The sequence below is a fragment of the Macaca mulatta genome, chromosome 11, assembly GCF_049350105.2.
Source record: "Macaca mulatta isolate MMU2019108-1 chromosome 11, T2T-MMU8v2.0, whole genome shotgun sequence".
Lineage (NCBI taxonomy): Eukaryota > Metazoa > Chordata > Mammalia > Primates > Cercopithecidae > Macaca > Macaca mulatta.
The window spans coordinates 53499167-53516148 of record NC_133416.1 but is presented as its reverse complement, the minus strand read 5'-3'; the positions used below and the strand labels follow the sequence as shown (position 1 = coordinate 53516148).

At 36.8% G+C, this 16982-nt stretch overlaps 1 long non-coding RNA gene across 1 annotated transcript in view; it reads left to right on the top strand.

The window, feature by feature from the left end:
• LOC107000841 (uncharacterized) overlaps nt 1-16982 on the top strand; it is an 82351-nt gene that overhangs the window by 48919 nt on the left and 16450 nt on the right. Inside the window, exon 2 of the long non-coding RNA XR_013400970.1 lies at nt 640-715. This is a non-coding gene — a long non-coding RNA (uncharacterized LOC107000841). The remainder of the gene's footprint in view (nt 1-639; nt 716-16982) is intronic.

Below are 16982 nucleotides of genomic sequence, written 5' to 3'. Positions count from 1 at the left end.
CCTGGTATCTATATCCTTGTGTAACCCCTCCCCTAGAATATGGACTGTGACTTAGTAACTCTAATAAATAGGATTATGGAAAAAGTTACTTCGGAAATTATGTTACAGAAAGGCTGAGACTTATATCTTATTCACCCTCTCTCACTCTCTATGGAGAAGCCCTTGGCAAGGAACTACCACCTCTAGCCAACAGCTGACGAGGACCTGAGGTATGTCAACAGGCACGTGAGGGAACTTGGAAGCAGAGCCTCAGTCAATTTCGCCTTGAGCTGACTGGAAGCCCGGCCAACCCCTCAGCCACAGTGTTGTGGGAGATTCTGACCCAAAATAATGCAGCTAAGCCACTCCTGAGATCTGTGACCCACAGAAACTATGAGATAAAAAATGTCTGTTGTTTTACAATACTAATTGTGGGGATGATTTGTTATGCAGCAAGAGATAACTCATACAATTGGGGGAATGTTTCCTCATCATTGATTTAATGGCTAAAAGTAATGTGACTGTGTCTTATTAAAAAACAAAAAGATACCTCTCCTATCTGACCATTAAAAAAAGATTAGAAACAGATTTTTCTTTCTTTCTTTCTTTTCTTTTCTTTTTTTTTTTTTTTTTTTTTTTTTTTTTTGCCTCCCTTCCTAGTTCATTATGAACAAACTATCAACAAAAACCATCCTGTTCAGCCAGTTTCTCAGAGCAACCGTGGGAGTCAAAGCAGGTAAAGTGGACTTCTTAATTTGCAAACTTTTAAGGGTTGTATTATTTATTACTTGGTTTTTTTTCTCAGGGGAGGACTTAGGTAGAAATTACCTTGATATAGAATGAAAAATGTTTGCCTGGAAAATGTGTAGGATGAAGAGAATAGAAACCAGTAATTAAAATATCAATTGGTATGTACTATAATAATTTCAATAATGCAAGTAAGCTGTTGGTAAATATACTATGATTTTCGTTTCAGTAATTTTACTGGATACTAAGTATTAACACCAGCTAACAACATTAGGGAAGATTACAACTATAGGAGTGAGGTTTTGGTGTTTTGTCCCTTCTTGTTTCTTATTGTCTGTTAACTTACACATGTTGTTGAGTGACTGCCCTTCAGAGATGGGGTCCTACTATGTTGCCCAGGCTGGTTTTGAACTCCTGGGCTCAAGTGATCCTCCTGCCTTGGCCTCCCAAAATGCTGAGATTACAGGCATGAGCCACCACACCTGGCTATTTTAAAATATTTTATTGAAAAACTCTTGGTGTTTATTCTTTCCCTTGCAAGCATTCTTTACTAACTCTTTTTCTGGCATCTTCTATAATTCTGCTTTTAAGGTTTTTTTTCTTTATTTTTTATTATTATACTTACATTATATAGGGTACATGTGCACAATGTGCAGGTTTGTTACATATGTATCAATGTGCCATGTTGGTGTGCTGCACCCATTAACTCGTCATTTACATTAAGTATATCTCCTAATGCTATCCCTTCCCCCTCCCGCCTTCCTCCACCCCATGACAGGCCCCAGTGTGTGATGTTCCCCACCCTGTGTCCAAGTGTTCTCATTGTTCAGTAACCACCTATGAGTGAGAAAAGGCAGTGTTTGGTTTTCTGTCCTTGTGATAGTTTGCTCAGAATGATGGTTTCCAGCTTCATCCATGTCCCTACAAAGGACATAAACTCATCCTTTTTTATGGCTGCATAGTATTCCATGGTTTATATGTGCCACATTTTCTTAATCCAGTCTGTCATTGATGGACATTTGGGTTGGTTCCAAGTCTTTGCTATTGTGAATAGTGCCACAATAAACATACGTGTGCATATATCTTTATAGCTGCATGATTTATAATCCTTTGGGTATATATCCAGTAATGAGATGGCTGGGTCAAATGGTATTTCTAGTTCTCGATCCTTGAGGAATTGCCACACTGTCTTCCACAATGGTTGAACTAGTTTACAGTCCCACCAACAGTGAAAAAGTGTTCCTATTTCTCCACATCCTCTCCAGCACCTGTTGTTTCCTGACTTTTTAATGATCGCCATTCTAACTGATGTGAGATGGTATCGCATTGTGGTTTTGATTTGCATTTCTCTGATGGCCAGTGATGATGAGCATTTTTTCATGTGTCTGTTGGCTGCATAAATGTCTTCTTTTGAGAATTGTCTGTTCATATCCTTTGCCCACTTTTTGGTGGGGTTGTTTGATTTTTTTTGGTAAATTTGTTTAAGTTCTATGTAGATTCTGGATATTAGCGCTTTGTCAGATGAGTAGATTGCAAAAATTTTCTCCCATTCTGTAGGCTGCCTGTTCACTCTGAAGGTAGTTTCTTTTGCTGTGCAGAAGCTCTTTAGTTTAATTAGTTCCCATTTGTCTATTTTGGCTTTCGTTGGCATTGTTTTTGGTGTTTTGGACATGAAGTCTTTGCCCATGCCTAGGTTCTGAATGGTATTGCCTAGGTTTTCTTCTAAGGTTTTTATGGTTTTAGGTCTAATATTTAAGTCTTTAATCCATCTGGAATTAATTTTCATATAAGGTGTTAGGAAGGGATCCAATTTCAGCTTTCTACATATGGCTAACTAGTTTTCCCAGTACCATTTATTAAATAGGGAATCCTTTCCCCATTTCTTGTTTTTGTCAGGTTTGTCAAGATCAGATGGTTGTAGATGTGTGGTATTATTTCTAAGGGCTCTGTAGAAACAGAATTTTCTAGCCCGTGTCTAAATAATCCAGATGAAGAGTATGAATTTCAACCAACTACTAAAAATACTAAAATGCAACACCTTCCAAAGAGTTTACAAGAATGACTAAATGATATCAGGAAAAACAAAAAGTTACTGATTACATTTCAAGAAAAACCTAAGTACATTGTTTAAGACTGAAAAAAAACTGCAAAAACTGCATTATGACTTAGTTAGTCCTGCCAATAAATACTCCTTCAATCAGAACTGTATTTCTTTATGAAGTGTCTTGATTTAACTAAAACTAGAAATCGAAATAAACTGAATTTAGAACCAGTCCTTTAAATTACCCCATCACAAAGTGTTAAATCAAAATTTTCAAAAACGTATCTGCATTTTCATACACATTGGTCTTTCTAATGTTTAAGAAAATTTTATAGGCGCAAAAACTAACATGTATCTTTAAATATTTCCTATTTAATCACATCTGTGTGTATTTCTGAAGGGATATAAGAAACTAATCTGATAGTCCATATATATAAATAAATATATCCAAATAAACACATATTTGAAGAGTATATGCTCAAGTTATTTTTGCTGGTAGGTGTACACAATTAAAAGAGTTTATGTAGCCTTGACCTCAAAGACAATTCCAAATGCTTTCGCTCAGTTTGTACAACCTATCTTTTTAGTCAGGCTCTTAGAGCCACTTGCAATTCTCAGGACACCGTTGACTGAGCTTAGAAGTCGATCCTGCCGCACAAGTCCCTTTCTACACCACCACTCCTATACTCACCCCCAAGTCCATGGAAGAATTCCGCCTCATATTTCAATGCCTCGCTTACTTGTCAAACAATTCATGACATTTCCTCCCTCTTTCTCCTCCTTTCACCTCTTAATGCTCTCAAAGTTCCCTTTTAACCCTTTTATTACAGAACTTACCATCCTATGCTATATTTTAAGGATTTGTTTCTGTTCCATTTACTCTTAACAAACCGAGGGCTTTCTACATAATTTGCTTAGTAGCAGGTGGTATGCTGAAAATGCTGTTGAATACATGAATAAATGGATGAACTAATTTTTTCAGAACTTTTTTCCTGTGGTTCAAAGTATAGCAAGTTGGAAAGGGAATCTCCTATCATTTTATTCTACTCAGATACCTGTATATCTCACCACCAACATTTAACTTAATAAATATTTTTCCAAAAAAATTTAAAAATTAATTTCAGCATTTCTGAGCAGATTTCTTTCAACCGTGTAAGCAGCATTATTCTATGGTAAGGAGCCAGACTGTGTCAGGTTAAATCCACCTTTGGCACCTGTTAACTCTGTAATCTTGGACACATTAAATATCCTCATTGCATCTCCATTTCCTCATCTGGTAAAATGGGGAAAATAAGATACGGCACAGACCTTATCTTATTAAAGGTCCATAAATGTTGCTTGTTATCCTGTTGACCTTTTGCAGAGGTATTAAATAAACATTAAGTGCTAAATATACTCCCAGATTAAGCCTCCCTGGACCTCCAGTGAATGCACACAGCACACACAGAGATAAGCATGTTAAGGACAGGAGCTCTGTCTACTTTTATTTTCATTGTAGCCCCGGTACCTGGCACATAGTAGGTGCACAATTACTGTTTGTTGATTGATTTCAGAATTCCCCATACATTTCTGCCTTATACAGATTTGAATCCGCATTGTAGTTTCAGACCATACTTTCCAAAAGCATTCTCAGGATGACTATTGTCAGAATCAGGATGTGGAAAAACTGTTAATGTGACTGTGTTGCAGGAAAACCTGAGAAGAAGACCTGAGAGGAGACCAACATTCTATCAGTAAAATAATGGGAAATGATTCATAAATGCAGTATTTATACACAAGTACAAAATGTTCTAGTACTTCAGAAAGTAAAGAAGGTTCATTTAAAAACAAACAACAACCTTGGCAGACTCTAACACAGAATAAAAACTTTTAAAAATTAAACCAATTCTATTGTCTGAATTCTTTTGATTGTCAGCAGACTAGAACAAGATTAACTAGTATAAGAAAGAAATTGTGTGGGGTCACATAAGTGCCAAATTTAGAAGACTGTCTCGCCAACTTAATTCAGGTGAGCCCGTCCATCTCTGTACCCCTTTCTCCATATATCTGTTCATCCCTCTGACTCCAGCCTCTCTCTAGATTTTTAGTTTTTTGTCTCTTACTAGAGGCAAGTTTCCTCCCTTCGGCAGTGGAAAAAAACAGGGAGGCAAGGCTGCCAATGACTGCAGGCAAACAGCATCTCAGCTCACTGGCCAGAGGTGAAAGGTTTCCTTTCCTCTTAGCTGCATATAGGGTGGGAAGGGATGCTGGGGAGACCGGACAACGTCCATTCACCACACCCAAAAAGGAAAACACGCTCAGAATTCTACTACCACACACAAACTACATCCCATCTTCACACTTCCTTCCAACATTAATGAATACCTTTTAATTACTATCCTGGTACATATTTTTTCTTTTGGCTTTTTGTCTTAAGCCTTTTACCTGTTCTTCCAAAGACTTTATAATGACCAGATTTAAGTGTCTAAAAGTCATTATGCAATAATTCACCTATCATTTCCTTAATGATTAAAATTTATGTAATTTCCAGATATAGCTACATTTAAAAGATATTATAATTATACTCCTCTAACCTGAAACATGTTTCTTTAAAAAAGTATCTCCTTAAGATAATTCTCAGAAATGGAAATAATGGGTGCAATGTTAAGAACATTTATATAGATCTGGTTCTTCGGATACATTATCAAATTTTTATTCAAAAAGTTGTATTAAATTTCAGTGTCTCCACAATACATACATGCTGCAGCATCACCGTGTCTTTATCAGCAGTGAGAATCATACGCAGATAAACGTTTCTTAAGTCATGGTTCCTAAACATTCTCACTAGCTCAGAACGCCGTCATTAATCCTACTACATTTACGGCCTGACTTCCTCACCTGGGAAGACACAGGAAATTGCCAAGCATAGTTTTAGCACACAGTAGGCCCTCACTAAAAGTTAGGTAAAACTGCAACTGAATGTATTATGTTCCTATTCATGTTTCCAGGGAAGATCGGCTTTTGAAATGTTAGCTTTGATCATACTAACTACAGAAAAAAGATAAGCAAAAAAATATATATCTTCTGGTTATTTCTATGAAAACCTAAGACAGAAGACACAAGACTTACCTTTTTATCTGTCTACTCCCTTGATCTTCTCTTATCTTTTTTTACACAGAAGCGTAATGCAATTAGCACTGGTCCTTTGTAAAGACTATTGCATTTTTAAAGATTAACCAAGTCCATCATTGCTTAATTAATGTTGTGGGTCAAAACCCTGGATGCCCATCAGAATGACCTGTAGTGGGATTTTAAAATGTAGATATCTAAACCTCTTCCCAAATCCTCTGATTTAGAATCCCCAACAGGTGGAGCCAGGTATTTGTAATTTTTTAAATCTCCACAAGTGATTCTGACATAGAGCCATGGTTTGAGAACCAAATAAATCAACCAGTAATGAGGCATGAGTATTAATGTCAGTTATTCTTAGCCCTTCAATTTAAATTGCAAGCTAAATTTATTAGGGGTTTTTCCTTCTCCCTTTCTGCTGTCTCATGCATCCATGTGGAGAAGGTTCCACAATAGCAATACTCCCCTCTCTCTCCTAGTGCGATTGCTCAGCACCTCTCCCTGCCCTCTACATACCAGCCTGCTGCACCCATTCTGTCCCCCTACCCCAGGAAGACTGTAGTTCTTTAGGTTGCCAATGGCTGGTAACTGGGGATGTCCTCTTACTGCCTGACTGAAGGACTGGCAAGTCCCCTGAACTAACACATCCATGCCACATTCTCCAGAATCTACTGACCTCTGGGACCCTCTCTCAATCTCCTTGTCACCAACTGGGCCAGGAAAAGCGTGCTTATTTCTTGGGCTCCCTCAGACTCCACCTCTAGTTGTCTATCTATGCATTTCATCTTCCTTGTTTAAACAATATGCTCATTGAGGGCAAGTTTGCACATCTCTCCCTATGGTTTGTAAGGCTCAGAACTTAGCACGTACAGATACCGGATAGGTATGTGATGAGCGAAGCATGAGCAGAAAACTGACGTCCAATCTACACCTACGCCATGCCAAACACCACATGAAGCCTTTATCTACCTTAGTTCATGCTACCCGTACACACTCCTATGAGGTAGGATTTAACATTCCCAAATTGCAGGCAAGAATAGAAATGGTCATCAAATGAAGATCATTCCATCAAAGACTGTAGGCAGGAGCATTAAAAAAGTGGGATTGCATTGCTCTATTTCTACCTGCTGCCTAGTTTTCTTGAGATAATTTACTGTAAGCACACAGCTAGAAGTCCATCTATCTCTTATATGACAGACATGTAGTTATCTAGAGATGTGTTCTCTGCTGGAAATTGTCTAATTGATGAGATCTGACCCAGACAAGTGTTTTCTTTTGATGTTGTTCATTATTATGCGATCTTGGTATTTTAAATAGGATTATGCTGTTTGGACTGGGCACTTAAAATTTCCCTAAGGGCCAAGGCTGAGTAATTTTCAGGTAATGAGCTTTAACGTCCAAGAAAAGAGACATCCTGAATCACCTTCTGAACCTGTGCCATGGATCTGCTGTAAAACTCAGTATCAGTAGTTCTAGAACGTCACATAATTGATCTTGTGACTTGAAATTGAATCACTTTCAAGGTTTCTTCCAAAGTGGTTTTGCCCTCCTGAACCATACTCTATTATAGCTACACTTATCCAGTCAGCTGAAGAAAAAGAAAATGATAATTCTCTGGTGTTCCTGCCTTTGTTGAGCAGCCTTAAAAGTCACTCTGAGCCCATTTTACCCTCAAGAGCAGAGGCATGCCAGAGGCGAACTCTTCCAGCCTGAAAACACAAACAAACAAACAAACAAACAAACAAAAAAAACACTGAGGTAAAATGCAGAGGAAAAGGAGACCTTACTGCTCATGAGTCAGACTTAGGGATTCAGTCTTTCATACTCCAGGGGCTCTGAGTCACTGTGCTGAGGAAGTGACCTGAGTTATATAAACCCTTCTACACATCACCAGAGAGAAACTCTATGTCAGTGTGAAATATTCGTGTGCAAAGTATAGTAAAATTTGTGAAGCCAGACTCCACTAGTTCAAAACTAGGGATCATAAAACCTTATACCTGGCACTCTCTCCTGTTAGATGAGTAAACAGGCTCATAGAAGTTGAATGACTTGCCAGAAACCACATGGGTATTGAGTAGCAGGACAGCAGTTTGAAGGTAGTTCTCCAGAATTTAAGTCCAGTACTCTGTTTTTTAAGAATATTTCCTGTAAATGCAGGGAAAGCTGAAATTTAACTTTATTCTAAGAAAATATCATTTATAATCTAAAAATGCATAACTGAGGATAAAGGTGAGGGTAAACGGAAAGAGACATGTTTTTCCTACTTAAAAGAGATTACTGGGCTTGAGGAAGAAGTAGGAGGTAAGAATTAGAGGTCCACTCTTGAATTTGCCAGCTAGCTAATTGTGGGGAAGTTAGTTGACTTTCTAGTTGTGAATGTCCAGTTTTTGACCTACAAAATGGACCTACTCACAGGGTTATCACGATAATTAAATGAAACAGTACAGATAAACTAGCTGAAACTTAGCAGGTGCTCAATAAATGTTACTACCCTTCCTTGAAACAACTATACATTAACACATTATTCTTATCCATCCAGTAGAGAGCTCTCCCAAGGACTCTTACTTCATGTTTTTTGACCTTTTATTGGGTCTACTTATTTGCTTAATTGTTTATTGTCTGCTTCCTCCTACTAGAAGGTAAGCTAAAAGATAACAGGCCTTTTTCTATCCAGTTCCACTCTTTATTTTCAGTTCATAGGACAGGACTTGACTGATAGCGACAATTAGAAAAATTTGCCAGGCCAGGCACGGTGGCTCATGCCTATAATCTCCACACTTGGCATATTGCTTAAGCTCAGGAGTTCAAGACCAGCCTGGGTAACATGGTAAAACCCTGTCTCTACAAAAAATACAAAAATTAGCTGGGCTTGGTGGCACATGCCTGTAGTCCCAGCTACTTGGGAGGTTGAGGCAGGAGGATCACTTGAGCCTGGGAAGTGGAAGTTGCAGTGAGCCAAGATCACACCACTGTACTTCAGCCTGAATGACAGAGCTAGACCCTGCTTCAAAAAAAAGAAAGAAAGAAAGAGAGAGAGAGAGAGAGAGAAAGAAAGAAAGAAAGAAAGAAAGAAAGAAAGAAAGAAAGAAAGAAAGAAAGAGAAAGAAAGAAAGAAAGAGAGAGAGAGAGAGAAAGGAAAGAAAAAAGAAAGAGAAGAAAGGAAGAAAGGAGAAAGAAAAGAGAAGAAAGAAAGAAAGAAAGAAAGAAAGAAAGAAAGAAAGAAAGAAAGAAAGAAAGACAAGAAAGAAAGACAAGAATGAGAAAGAAAGCAAGTTTTGCCAAGTGACATAAAAGAATTAACAGCTTCATAGGGAGAAGTGAACCCACTTCCCCCTACCATAATCCTTTTAAGAAAAGAACATTTCACGAATTCTTTTATACTAAATTTTTTCTATGTGCAGAACATCGTTTTATGCATATTTTAACTTATGTATGTATACACATATATATCCAATACAGTATATGCAAATATAGTAACTTACATATTTAATCATCTATATGTTGATATCAAAATAAAGTGTATACCCTTTATGAGGTAGTTGTTGTCACTGAAGAAAGAATAGATACTTGGGGAGAAACAAAGAGAAGCTCAATATTAATCTACAAATGTCTTATTTCTTTTATATTAAAAATGATAGACAAAGTCAAACAAGAGCTAATTTAATCAGAGGGGTAGAAACTGAGTTTGGGAAACAGGCATTGATGTAGAAGAAATAGAAAGTGACCCTGTCCTAACAAATTTATGAAGTAAATAGTCCTATTCTAAGTTTACAAATTGGGAAATTGAGGCTTAGCAATTTGTCCAAGATCAAGTAGGCAGCAAGCAGCTGGACCAGGTGGGGAAGCGAGGACAGGGCTTTAGCCATTTAGACCCAACTCATGCCTGGAGGACTCAGTTTGATTTCCCAGCAGATCAGATTACCACTAACAAAATTCCCAGTGTATCTGCCTCTGGAAAAACCTATATAATCATCATTATTAGAGCAGTGTCATTCCCCAGAAGAGTGAGATAACTGAATGTCCTTTAGGCAAATACTGTATTTGTGAATCATTGCCCTATTATAAATAAAAGCACTGTGTTAGCCAGCTTTCACCCAGTTTTGGTCATTAATAGCCCCCAAAATTCTCAGTGGCTTTTTAACAACCAAGATTTACTTCACATTCACATTTCATGGGTTGGCCATGACTATGCGCCACATGGCTTTTTCATTCAGGATCCAGGCTTGAAGAAGGAACTCCTCTGGGGAACATGTTGAACTTGTGGCAGGGGGAAAACAGAGTGCCAACTGCCATGGCCCTTAGAGTATTTGCCTGGAACTTCCACTCAGACATGGCTTACATCACATCCTTTCACTCCATTGGCCAAAGTAAGTCACATGGCCACGTGGGAAGGCTAGATAGAGTCCTTCCTCAGGGAATTACTATAAATTGTATGGCCACCTTGCTACCAGCAGGCATTATACAACTCTTAAAGGGTACAGTGAGTAGTTGTGAAAAATACGGTAATACAATATTCCATGGATACCATGTTCTCTGCTTTTGTAATCAACAGGTAGGGTTTCTGTTTTCTTTTCCAACAAACATACTAACACTTGCTTTTTATCGTTTCCGTAAATTATTTCTTTCAGAGGCAACAGGCTGCTGGAGAAAGTATTTAAATATTCCCTGAAGTTCCCAGAAACTGTCCTTTTCTGGGGGAAATGTAAAACATTTACTAAATATTAAACATTCATGACTCATTCTAATATAGTTCTTCCAAAATTGTCATGGCCACACCAGGCTGATTTGAATATATTATTGTAGACCCTTAGATTTTTGCTACATAGTAATAATACTTCAAAGGACACAAATGGCATAAATGCCCAGAGTGGGTTCATTTTGTTAAACAATGGTTTACAATTTTACCATTGTGGGTATTACAGTCTAAGTAGAAGGAAATTCAATTAGAAGTGTTTGTACTTTATCTAATGCTCAGGTGAAACCATCTTGAAATTCTTCATAGTTTTTGAACAAATGATCCACATTTTCATTTTGCACTGGACTCCTCAGATTATATAGCCAGTCTGGCTTAGAATAGATATTCCCTCTTCTGGAACATTTCCCAACACTTCCGGTGAAACCAGGCACCTCTCCTAGGTGCTCACATAAGGCCCTGTGATGATGGCCCTTGATGCCCTTTACTGAAATTGGTATACTGTCTTCCCGTCTGGTCTGTGTGTTCCTTGAAAGCAGGAACAATGACTAATTCAGCATTGTATTTTCAGCATCTACTATGCAACAAATATTTGATGAATAAATGAGTATCAGACAATCAGACGTTAGTGTACCTTTGTAAAATTTCCAGTTTGTGAAACTTTTTCTCTGGCAGCTGAAAAACTGCTCATTGCTGCTCTGGTGTTTTTCCTGTGCTCTTTGCCAGGCACTGCCAAGTAAACTGAGAGCAGCAGAGTGCCATTTTCTGCTGTGACTTTCCCTAGAGGGACCTGAGCCTTCAGCTGGAGTCTCACATCACTTGGATCTGTCCTGCAGATTGACTTTTTTCCTCCCATACAACATAGAAAATCATATACTGTATTTCATTTATGTTTAACACTTGAAATCTGTGGCTACTGCCAAAAGCATAGGACTATAGGGACAATTGCAAATTACCATAGTCCAAAGGAAAAACTAGAAATTTACAAAGAATGCATTTTTTCACATTCCACACAGTAATTAATGGGTCTATTTTCAACTAATAAAGTATTTCTGATGCACAAGAACTAAGTACAAAATAAACTTCGGCAAACCATAAAAGGATCTACATTTCTTTATATACACTTATCTTTGAATAAAAATAAAATGGAGCATGTGTTACTTATGTTGAAACAAATCTGGACAGTTAACCAATAGCCAAGTTGGGGGAAATGTCTGTAAAATCAGCGCTCTGTAGATAGACGTATGCAATACGGTAAAGCACACAGACGTGAAGTGCAAACATCTGTGAGTTCAAATCCTGACTGCTATTTACTGGCTGTGTGATCTCGGGTCATTTGCTGAAACCTCTCTGATCCAGTTTCCTCATTTGAAAACTGTGGATAATAATGTCTACCACCTCATTGGTCTGTTACAGAGATTAAGAAGAAGATATATATGCAGAGTACTTAGCACAGAGCCTGGCAAACTCAGAAAGCCTGAAGGAGTCATATTCACACCCCTTCAGCAGCACTAATGCCCTAATTCCCACGCATTCCCTCCTCTGCCTCTGTCCCATTCATGTTCTATTCCTCTCTCCCCCTTCTCCAGATTAATCTCTAATTATAGGTTTGGTTAATCCCCAATGCACAGCAGTCAATAAAATATCTTTTTAAAGGAATATTCTCAACCCTTTGGTTTTTGTGGAGTTATTTCTTCAGTAATGGAAAATTTTGTGTACTGTTTTTTGAAAATATATGAATAAACATACATCAAGGATGCCCTCTCTGACATCAGTAACTCAGAGATATCAAATATGTAAAAATGAAGATTTGCTTTGCTTTACCAGAAAAGAAATGATATCACTAATAACTTTCTGATAAGAGGTACATTATATATAACATGAACCTCTTAGATCATCCAAAGAAAACTGTTTTCTATGACATTTTTCCTCTCCAGTTACCCCAACATTCCTCATAAATAATATTTGACAGAAAAAAAACTCATAGTAAAGCTATAAAAAAATCTGTCTTCAAATATGCACATCTAATGTTTGCTACTAGGTTTAATTTTCTATGATTTCATCATCCAATAACTCAGGGAGAAAAATGCCTTAACACATCAATTACCAGGTACCTGCCTTGATCAAAATAGCCAGATGGTTACCAAAATCTTAATCTCACATAGAATTATGTGAATAAGTAAAGTAATGATAATATTTAACAACACCACAATTTGCTGTGAATGAAATTTCCATATTAGCAACAAACATCAGTTGAGGAATCATTCTATATAGACTAGAATATCGTGCTACAGTGACACAGGTACCAGAATCTGAGACCGCAAAAACCCAGCCAGCCACTTTTTAACTCCACTCTGGAGATTCTAAAGACTGAAGAGTAGAATGGTCCTTTAGAGTGAAGGAGACTGAGAATTAAAGTCAGCGGAGCAGGATTTGAATTCTGGTACAAGCCCTCTGGTCAGACAGGCCTTGAACAAATCATGTAATATCTCTCTGAGTCTTTAATTTTCTCACTATTAAAATGGAAATAAATATTGTATATCTTCTTTATTTCAAGAGGTTAGGATGCTTGAATGGAATTATGCATAAGAAAGAATTTTATGAAACATTATATGAATACAAAGTTGTTTTGTTTGAAATGCTGAAACGAACTGAAGTCCTGTGTCACATTCAAACGTTTGTTAGAGTCACTAGGTCCAGGCCATAGTCAAGGGGAGGGGATTACACAAGGACATGGATGCCAGGAAGAGGGGATCAGTGGGGGCAACCTCAGAGGCTGCTACCACACCCATTTTCAAAACAGCAAATTAAGTTAGAAAAGCAGTTACTTTCTCATTCACTATTAAAATGTCATTTTTACCTTGAAGAGACATATTAAACATATTTGTTTTCCCAAAAATATTTGCATAATCCTGGCAGCCACTAGTGATCACAGTTAGACAACTTAGAGTTAGACAACTTAAGTTAGACAACTTAGGAGCCTTGTATTTTGTAAACGAAAAATGTATAAGTCAACTTTCAGTTGGATAACTTTTAAGCCTTTGGGATAGGTCTGCATAGACCTGCTCACCGTGGAACATGTATAAACTATGATTGTGTTGCAAAATTGTATTTAATGTGTGTATCTATCTACATATACATTTCATTGTATCTATCTACATATACATATACATTTCACATATTACATAATTTATTGTAAATAGCCTGAAATATATACCAAAATGTTAATAGTAGTTATCTTTAGATGGTATAATTATGGGTTATTTTTCATTTTACTTTATTTTTATTCTTGTTGGTTTTCTCTTTTTTAGTTGGTGCTGTTGTCTTATGTTTTTGCTTTTGAAATGAAATTGTATTATTTCTGATCATAAGAATATAAAACATTGTAGACAGTATAAAAAGACATAAATTAAAAAGTGAAAATCACTCACAATCTCACCCCTGGAAGATACCACTGTTAACATTTTGATGCTATCCTTCCAAACTTATTTCTACACATCCTGCTACACACACACACACACACACACACACACAATAAAAAGAGGATCATATGTGCACTGTTTTTGACAGACTTTATTTCTTAGACCAGTTTTAGGACTACAGAGACATTAACCAGAAGGTATAGAGAGTTCCTATATATTCCCATTCTGTTCACACCAATTTTCCCTATTATTAACAACTTGCTTTGGTGTGGTACGTTTACTACAATTGATAAACTAATACTGATACATTACTACCTAAAATGTATATTAAGATTCATTTGTCTATGGGTTTTACCAAATGTATGATGTCAGGTATCCACCATTACAGCATCATGCAGAATAGTTTCATCACCCTAAAAATTCTCTACACTCCACTTATCTATCCCTCCCTGACTTCCCTCCAATCCCTGGCAACCACAGATCTTTTTACTATCTCCATGGTTTTGCTCCTCCCAGAATGTCATATACTTGGAGTCATAGAGTATGTAGCTTTTTAGACTGCCAAATGCTATTTTTTCACCTAGCAAGATGCATGAAGGATTCTTCAGTGTTTTTTCATGGCTTGATAGCTCATTTATTCTTATAACTGAATAATATTCCATTGTCTGGATATACCAGTTTGTTTTATCCTCATTTACTTGAAGACATCTTGGTTGCTTCCAATTTTTGACAATTATGAATAAAGCTACTGCAAACACTTATGCGCAGGTTTTTGTGTGGAGTTAAGTTTGAGTAAATACCTAGGAGTACAATTGCTGGATCATAATGATAAGAGGATGCTTAGTTTGATAAGAAAGTGTCAAACTGTCTTCCAAAATGGCTGTAGTAGTCTGCCTTTTAATAAACAATTTATTGTGGGCATCTTCCCATATAAATAAATAATAACTGCATAGCATTCCATAGCATTCCACATTGCATAGCATTCCACTGTAGCTTATTTAACCATTTCTCTATTAATAGACATCAAGATCATTTCCAGTTATTTACTATTGCAAACAATGCTGAGATAAACAATTTTGTACATACATTCTTATCTTTGAACACTTGTTCAATTACATCCTTTTAGGGAAAATAATCCAAGGAAATTTAAAAGGCACAAATATATTTAGTTTTAATGAAAGGTTGTACAAGTTCACACTCCCATTAGCAGTAAATGAGAATGCTGTATGTTCCCATTGCCTCTCATAACAATCCTCTTAGGGCTTACCAATCCAATGGGTAAAACGTTGCACCTCAATGCAATTTCAGCTGACCTTTCCTTTTTACTCAAAAGGTTTAACATCTCTTCCCTTTTGTTAGTTATTTGCATTTCTTTCCTTGTGAACTGTGTTCATACTCTTTTTACTTTTGCTATTGAGTATGCAAAAAAAATGTTGCTTTTTAAATCTCTCTATATACCTTAGTCTGCTCTCTAACAGGCAGTTTATTAGAATATATCATATCAATTTAATAGTTCCTAAGAGCAAGGAGAAAGAGACATTACCACATTAAATGTATACACTAACGTCAGAAGGAGGGCAGGGACTAGAATAAGGAAATACAGTATTTCTGTGATATGTATTTTTTTAATTTAACTTTTATGGGTGGTGATTTTAATTTTTTAATTCATTTTATTTTTGCCACCTCAAACTTTTATATGGTCAAATCTGTGGACCATTCTGTTCATTTTCTGAAAGAGAGTGGGGACTAGAATAAGGAAATACAGTATTTCTGTAAGATGTATTTTTTTTAACTTTTATGGGTGGTGATTTTATTTTTTTATTTATTTTGTTTTATTTTTGCCACCTCAAACTTTTATGTGGTCTAATCTGTGGACCATTCTGTTCATTTTCTGGCTTTATTAGGCTTTAAGAGGACTTCTCTAGTCAAAGGCTGTATAAAAATACATACTTAAATATTCTTCAGCTGTTTAATGTGCGTGGTTTAACATGAAAACTTTTTATCCATTTGAAATTTTTGTCTGGATATGGTGAGATCCCAACTTACCTTTTTCCCCCAAAATGACTAGCAAGTTGTTCCAGCACTCTTTAAAAACGGTCCATTTTCTTGGCCACTTCATCACATGCTAAATCGTCACATATATTTGAGCCAATTTCTGAACTCAATATTTTGTTCTATTTTTCTGTGTGTCTTTGAAGTTAAGACCACACTGTTTTAATTACTGTAGCTTTTAATATCGATAGCCACATGACTCACCTTCTCCGGGTCTTTACTCAAATACCACCTTGTCTGTGAGATCTTGCCTGATCTATTCACCTATTCACCCTATTCACAGTTGCCACTTCTGTCCACTTCCATCCCCTGTCTGAACCCTGGAACTCTACAGCCTCTTCTTTGCTTTATTCTCCTCCTTAACATTTTGCACCATCTGACATCCTATCTATTTTACTTATTTATTTGCATATCATTTATATCTCCAAATGAGATAATAAGTTCCATGAGAACAGAGATTTTTGTCTTTTTGTCTATCTGGTGCCTAGAACAGTGCCTAGAACACCACTAAGCACAGAGTAGATCCCCAAATATATTTGTTGAATGAATCAATGTCTGGTGGAGAAAAACATTCTACGTATAACCACTATCCTTCTTTGTGAGAATTCACCAACTCAATTCACATACCAGTTTTCCATGAAATATAGGATTAAAGATCCTATGAATTTCATATTAAGAATATTCTTAATAATTTTGTGATATTTTGTTACCATGAATTCATTTACATAACAAATGTTTATGGTGTCTACCATGTGTCAGACCCTGTTCTAGGAGCTGGGGATGCAGCTGTGAACAAAAATGGTTTCTGTCCTCATGCAGTGTATGTTCTAGTGAGAATAAATTTCTTTTTCCCTTACATTTTATTAATGGTAATGTTTGGTATATAAGAAAGCTATTGATTTGGCCGGGCGCGGTGGCTCAAGCCTGTAATCCCAGCACT